The sequence below is a fragment of the Sus scrofa genome, chromosome 18 (assembly GCF_000003025.6).
Source record: "Sus scrofa isolate TJ Tabasco breed Duroc chromosome 18, Sscrofa11.1, whole genome shotgun sequence".
NCBI classification, from domain to species: Eukaryota; Metazoa; Chordata; class Mammalia; order Artiodactyla; family Suidae; genus Sus; species Sus scrofa.
In genome coordinates, this window is record NC_010460.4 from 52,738,069 (window position 1) to 52,745,798 (window position 7,730).

Consider the following 7,730-nt stretch of genomic DNA (forward strand, 5'->3'; position numbering starts at 1 on the left):
CAAATAATTTATTTTTGGAAAAAGAAATAATCCCAAAGACTATGCTCTGTGACTGTGTTGGGCATTACCAGTTTTGCATTTAATCCAGCAGTCTTCTTCTAATCTTATTGAAATAGTCTAATCATTAAATACGTAATGTGCTGAGCTGTTTTAGTATCTTTTACTCTAGTGAGTTCCATAAAACGTGTGATAGATAACTCTTCACTTTCTATTTGTCTGAGGGATATGATTTTGTCTTTTCAAAAATTATACTGTAGCACCCCATTCCACAAATAAATAAGGCAAAGAGTGGTTAGTATTTGTCCAAGGAAACAACATTAGACAATGATGTTAGAAATAGAACCAGAGAGTCCTTCTTGTGGCTCAGCGGTTAAAGTCTTGATGTTGTCTCTGTGAGGGTGTGGGTTCAATCCCTGGCCTCGCTCAGTGGATTAGGGATCCAACATTGCTACAAGATGCAGTGCAGACAGCAGATGCAGCTCCAATTTGACCCCTGACCTGGGAACTTCCATATGCCACAGGCACAGCTTATAAAAGGAAAAGCAAAAAGGAAGCAAAGGATATACCGGGATCTTGTGTTCAATGTGCATGGGAATTAGTCAGTAAAATTTGCCAGTGGAATGGAAAGTGCCAATTAAACTGGCCAGTCAATTATATTGAGGTCAGTGAGGAGAACATCTATTGTAGTTAAATTATTGTTTTTAGTTAAATTCGTAAGTGGTATTTATAGCAATGTGACTAGGAAAACATGATTTGTTCCAGATCCTATGAATTATATTTTCTGTAATACACAGCATCTTTCTTCTTCTTGGAATTTCTAATTGTCTTTCTTTTCTGTTTGCATTGTCTTCTATTATTATGTCTGTTTATGAACAAATATTTCTTTCTTTTTTTTTTTAAGGGCCTAATCTGTGGCATATGGAGGTTCCCAGGCTAGGGGTCGCATCTGAGCTGCAGCTGCTGGCCCACGCCACAGTCTCAGCAATGCCAGATCCAAACCGCATCTGTGACCTACCCCACAGCTCACAGCAACACTGGATTCTTAGCCCACTGAGTGAGGCCAGGGATTGAACCCACATCCTCATGGATACTAGTCGGGTTCGTTACCACTGAGCCACAATGGGAACTCCTATGAACAAATATTTCTAAGCACGTATGGGAAGCCAGAGAGGTAATAGGGACAACTCAGTAATTAACAAGCGGAAACTCTCCTGTGCATTTTATACATTGGTGGAAGGAAAGCAGACAACAGTCGTAACAACAAAGCATAGTTTGTTCAGAAGCAAAAGCAGGGGAATTAAGCAGGGTGAAGACTATAGCAGGATGGAGGGGATGCAATTTTAAATAGGGAGGAGGAGGAGTTCCCGCTGTGGCCAAGTGGGTGAGGAATCCGACTACAGGGGCCTGGGTTGCTGTGGAGGCGAGGGTTCAATCCTTGGCCCAGGGCCGTGGGTTCAAAGATCTGACGTAGTTCACAGCTGTGGCTCAGATTCAATCCTTGGCTGGAAACTTCCAGCGAAGAAGACAATTGGAAAATAGAACTGAAAGAAATGCGGAAGGAAGCCACTCTGATGATAAAGGAAAGAGTATTCCAGGCAGAAGGGAGAGGCAATGTGATCCGAGAACCCCAAGGACAACAACGTGGCTGGAGAAGACTCAATAAAGGAAAGAGTTTGAGGAGGGGAGTTCAGCGAAGAGGCGTGATGGGCCTTTAGGAAGACCGAGTTTTCCACTGCCTCCTGCGTCCAGCCCTTTGACTCTCCGGCTGCAGGTGCAGTGCCTTTCTTTGCTCCATCAGTCTGGGATCCCGAGGTGACTTATTTGGCTAATGGGATGAAGGAAGTGAATGCACGAGTTCAAGTCTGGGCCTTACCACATGTTTCTGCTTTTGCCCTCTTGTGCTTCTCCCGTCACTGTCAGGAGAACTTCCCCCGCATAGCTGCAGACCCTTCCAACTTGTCTGGAGAGGCATTTGAGAACTGCTGGAACCAGGTCTACGAATGGCTGTGTCCTTGGATCAGAAGCACCAGAGTTTTCAGGAAGGCAAAGCTTTGCTGCTCCCTGGCCCATCCCGTCGCATTTTTTAAAATGAGACCAGCTGTGGCGTTTCCATTGTGGCTCAGTGATAACAAACTGAGGATGTGCGTTCGATCCCTGGCCTCACTCAGTGGGTTAAGGATCCAGCATTGCCATGAGCTGCAGTGTAGGTCACAGACGCGGCTTGGATCTGGTGTTGCTGTGGCTGTGGTGTCGGCTGGCGGTTACCGCTCCCATTCGACTTCTAGCCTGGGAACCTCCATATGCCATGGGTGTGGCCCTAAAAAGACCCCCCAAAAAGAACAAAGAAAACGAGGCCATCCTTTCATCCTTTTCTTCCTCTTCTGGCATCGACACCTTGGCAAAGCCCTGGGAGTGGTAGCCAAACGCATATTGATTCTCAGGCTGCAATGATTAGTTCTACCAGCCAGGACACTCCTTGAAGGCACAGCACGTTTCCACTCCTAACCCGAGTATTTAAGTGTGAATTTGGCTGAAGTCCGCGTGAACGCCAAGATGCATGTGGCCAAGGTCAACGAGAAGGTGAGGCTGAGGAGGAAGAGCCTTTCGCTCCCCTTCCATCCTTCCTGTATTGGTTTCCTGAATGTTTTGTCCTCAGGAAAATGCTGCGATGATGACCCATCCTATCAGAAGAGCCTGAGCGAGTGGCTGAGCTGAAGGCGAGAAAAACCTCTTTATATGGGGCTGTGAAGTGGAAAATAATACGGAGAGCCCCCCAAAAATTAAAAAGGGAGTTCCCTTGTGGTGAGGTGGGTTAAGGACCTGGCATTGTCACTGCCGTGGTGCGTGTTCAATCCCTGGCCTGAGAGCTTCCATATACTTCTGGTGTTACAAAAATATATAATTAAAAATGGAACGATCAGGTGCCCAGCAATTCCACTTCTGAGTATATATCAAAATAAAATGAAATCCCTATGTTCCCGGGCACGAAAGCCTTGCCATTCCCCCCCCCTGCCCCCCACCACCCCTCCATCCCATTTCTTCTTTTAGGAAATAGGCATCAGTCATTCCTTCCCCCCTTCCCTGAGTTCTAAAGGGTAGATGCTAATCAGGGAAGGGGGGGATGCAGAGACCTGGGAGGAGCGGTTGAGGAACAATGGTGTAGCCTGGGGTCAGGGTCCTGGTCCCTCCTCGAGAGACACAGCTAGGTATGTCTTTGGGCTCTCGGGCAGAACTGAAACCTCCAACGAATGGCAGATGTTACCTGCTTGACGAAGCCTTCCTCACTGCAGACAGAAGGTCACAGTCTGATAACCTCAGAACCACGGAAGCTCATTAGGAGACCCCCTGAGGCCAGCTGCTTTCTGGGTTGCAGGAGTCCCCCCCCCACTCTGATCCTTATCAGCAACACTGCCCCTTGAACCCTGGACTCAAAGACGCCTCACAAACCTCCTGGATTGGGACACACAGTTGTGAGGGCATTAGTCCCCTGCGGTCCCCTCTGCCTGGCAAAGCAATAAAGCTATTCTTTCTACTTCACCCCAAACGGTCTCTCAGATTCCGTCCATCACTGGTGCACAGAGGCCGAGGTTTGGCATCTCACTCGTAGTATTACCCCCGCCAGGAACCTTTCCCGACAACTTAAAAAAAAAAAAAGGCACAATCTAAAGAGAGTTAAATTTCATTTGGGGAAAAATGGGGACTTAAGCCCGGGAGGCAGCATCTCAAGTAACCCTGAGAAAACTGCTTGGAGGAGCCGAGGGGGGGAGCCAGGATCCATAGGAGTTTTGCAAAATGGCAAATAGGGACAAAAGATTGCTGCTAATAACAAAACCAGAGGTCTCAAGTTAAGGAATTTAGCACTTTTATTTGGGAAGATGCCAAGGTCTGGGCTCACTGAAATCATTTCTTTGATGTGCATCTCAGCTGTCCGGGGCCAGTATCCTGTGTTCTCACAGCCCGCCTTTCCTCGGGGCTCTCCATCAGGACTGGCTGCGGTCTGCCAGCTGCTAGAAGGCAGGTGTTCCTTTCCCTCCCGAGGTCCCTCGGGGCTCCCAGGAGCCCTGCACACGTCTTACAGAAGTTGGCTGCGGGTCTGGTGATGGTTACTACAAGTCACAACGAGCAGAGCCGGCCACCATGAAGGAGTCTGTGCTTTTCTAGATAGGAGGAGAGGCAAGCATTGGGTACATGAAATCTTCTAACGATGTCTCACTCTCTGAAGCCCTGTTCTGCCAGTCCTCCCAGAGGACAGAGAGCCTCACGCCTGATCTCCCACCTGAGCTCTGCTCAGGGGGTGCTGCGAGCCGGCAGCTGCAGTGATTCAGTCCATGCAGAGGCAGATGGCGAGTGATGGCCAGGACCAGTTTCCAGGTCACATACCTCACAGTGCAAAGTGGCTTCGGGAGCTTCAGCCATCACATCTCTGTTCCAAACAGGAGGAAGAAGTACGTGCACGCCTCCTCCTTGTTAAGGGAACAGCTCAGAGTGCCCAGCTCCATCTGCCACTGATATTTCAAAGGGTGGAACTTATTCATATGCACACATACAGCTGCAGGAGGCTAAGAAATGTCTTCTACTCTAGGAGGCAATATTCTAGAGTAAACTATTCTTTACCGAGGGGGGAGAGAATGGACGGGGGGCCCCTGGCAGTGTCCCCCACAGAAACAGAGCCTTGAAGTCAGGCTTCTTGGATCCAAACCCCGGCTGCGCCAGCTAGCAGCTTTGAGCAGTTAGCTTCTCTGTGCCTGTTTTCTTGTCTGCAAAGTGGAGAGCTTGCTGGTACATACCTTAGGTTATGCTCCTGAACTGCACCTCAATACAAAGCACAGCCTCTGGCGTTCCTTGGTGGTTCAGGGGGTTAAGGAGTCAGCATTGTCACTGCTGTGACTCTGGTTACTGCTGTGGCTCAGGTTTGATCGCTGGCTTGGGAAATTTTGCATGTTGGGGGTGCGGTCGAGAAAGTAAAACTCACTTAAAAATAAAAAGGAGTTGTGTCTCAGTGGGTGTCCATGAGGATTTGGGTTCAATCCCTGGCCTCGCTCAGTGACTTAAGGATCCTGTGTTGCTGCAAGCCGTGGTGTAGGTTGCTGATGTGTGGCTTGGATTCTGCATTGATTCAACCCCTAGCCCTGGAACCTCCATGTGCTGCAGGTGCAGCCCTAAAAAGACAAAAAAAAAAAAAAAAAAAAAAAAGTAATAAACAAGTCACAGCATGGTGAGTATTAGAGCACAGTTGACTGGAGCAGCAAGATCTCAAGCAAGATTTATTGGCCGGGAGCCCTGAGCAAGAGGAAATCAGAGCCCTGCCCCCGCCCAACACACACACACACACACACACACACACACACACACACACACACACACACACACACATCCGGTTGGGAGGGAGTCCGGTTTTATAGGAGGGGAGCATGTGCTGAGCTCTATGGGTCTGGGATGGCGGTTGAGCTCACGGTCTAAAAATTTTACTTTCTCCTTGAGGCTGGCTTTGTCCTTGGGAAGTCAACCACTTCATGGGCTTGGTTGTCTCACCTGTGGGGGCCCGACAAAGAGGAGCCTGCAGGGCTAGGGCTGGGGGGTCAGGGAGTCACTCGTCGCAGTTACTCTTTTTCAGGCCTTCCTTGTAGCTTCCACCTAAGAGTGAGTGCTCAGTCAGCAGTAATAAAATAACGACTCTTACTTCCCATTTTCTGTTTTATTCGGTGTCACATCGATTGGACTTCAAGTCCCCTTCAAGGAGACAGAACTCAGCCTCTGGCCACGACAAGAATGGCCAAACCCTCACCATCGCCCCACCTGTCTCATTGCAAGGCCCCCTCCCCCACCTAGAGCGACTGGCCTACGCCTTCCTGCTCCCACCCACCCCTCACCCCCCACCAAAGGGTCTTATTCGCCCCAGTAAGCCAGCGAGTATATCACGAGACCCTCTCTTCCAGCCAACCAGCAGGTCCGCAGGTGTATCACAGGACACCTCTTCTCCCTGGGCTGTAAACACAGACAAGACCTCGTGCTCACTGTCGTCTCTCCCGGATGATCAGGAAATCCGCCTCCTGCCTTTAATGGTGTCCTTCGCCTCAATAAATGTGCCTTTTCTTCACCTTGCTGGACATCTAGAAAATTCTTCTTTCCGACTTGAGTGCACAGACCAAGACAACATCCTTTGCTAACATCTGGGGATGCAAAGAAAAGGACAGGCCCACGGCACTTCTCCCCTCTCGAGTCCAGGGCCACGATCCTCCCCACCGGCCCTGCTGTCTCTCCATCACTTCGATGGTTTGTGCCGTGACCTCTGGAAGGGCCCCTACTCTTTCTTGAGTCCCTTGAAGGAGCCCAACTTTTCTAGCTGACACATACCTAGGTATGAACTGCTTGCGCGCTGAGTGCACACTGGAGCCAGCTGAGGGAGGATTCGGGAGACGGGAGGTACGGGTGCAGATGCAGAGCAGGGGGTCTTCCGAGGGGAGGGGACGTCCGGCCAGCAGGGGGCCAAGCTCTGTCGTTCTGGTCCACGGAGCCCTCACGTGTCCTGGTCAGTGGTGTCTGGTCGACAGAGAGGACCCCTCCCCACCTGCAGGCTGCAGACTGCGGCCCCACAGGCCAGGGGAACAGAGAGCCCATCAGGCCTGGGCCAGCTGGGTTCCACCCAGGAGATGCTCTCATCTTCTTTCTCTAACGGCAAACTCCTGAACGCAGCAGGACACAGCAGAGGAAGCTTTTCACGAGCAGGCCCTTGCCTTTGGAGTCCAGAGCTCTGGGTTTAGGGCACAGCTTGGTCCCCGGATGGTCACGAGACATTTGCTGTGGCTTACCACTTCTTGCTTAGTTTTCATCTGGGAAGAGAGAAGCAATATATACTCCACTTGGCCTTGCTTTTTGTTCTTTTTCTTCTTCTTTTTTTTTCCTCTCCTTCAAGAGAAGGAAACTTTAGGAGAGAGGATTATTTGTTGTTTCCAGGAAACAGCACTGTAGGTTTTCTCGGCTTAGCTACCTATAACAACAGGTGGTCCGTGACACTGGTGTGTTACTTTCAGCCTCGATGACAACAGTGTCCAGTTCAGGAAAGCCAATAAAAGAAACTCTCTTGCCTCTTCCAAACGTCTGGTCCCCCCCATCAGTGCTCAGAAGAAGGACACCAGCCACCAGAAGCTTGGGTGTTAGAAATCAAATATATTTTCTTCTGAGTGTGAATTATGTGTGAGGATGCTGTGGCATATGGGGAAAATAAGAAATCTTGTGATCTTTATCCCCCAGTGTTCAGAATGTCGCGGAGACAAGACAAACATTCCCTGAAAGCAATAAAGGGAGGGGAGTCCACTGTGGGATTTTTGACAAACCTGAGTGGTCAGAAATCTACCCACCTACCTGGATTGATTGGGAAGAGCCAATAAAGATCCCAAGAGATTGTGACTTTGTAGCCCATAAAGTCCTATGCAGATATTGTCCTTTAACCTTGGTCAGAGAAGCCTTCACAAACAAGGTGGGTATAGAAGCCTGAGCCAGAAGCACCAGTGGCAGGTGGGCTTGCTGCCTTGCAGGTGGGGAGACATGGGTGTTGCTGGGAGGCAGGGGTGGGCGTGGTGTCGAGAGATGGGTGGGCTGTCCTCAAATCCAACTTGAGAGGTGGGAGCCAAGGTGATAAGCTTGGCAAAAGACAGGGTTGGTGACAGACTGAGTCTGTAGCTCTTCCTGCTATAAACCTGCCAGAACCTAATCTGAGGTTTCCAGCTCAA

General features: G+C 49.8%; 1 long non-coding RNA gene across 3 annotated transcripts; it reads right to left on the reverse strand.

Moving 5' to 3' along the window:
* On the reverse strand, positions 3,767–6,797 carry LOC110257601. Of its 3 annotated transcripts, none has more exons than XR_002340456.1 (4): positions 6,016–6,797; positions 5,533–5,634; positions 4,381–4,971; positions 3,767–4,157 (listed from the first exon to the last, which is right to left on the reverse strand). It is a non-coding gene; the product is annotated as an uncharacterized LOC110257601 (long non-coding RNA). The 3 variants fall into 3 exon arrangements; XR_002340457.1 differs by having other exon boundaries at positions 6,005–6,797; XR_002340455.1 differs by lacking the exon at positions 6,016–6,797 and having other exon boundaries at positions 5,533–5,855.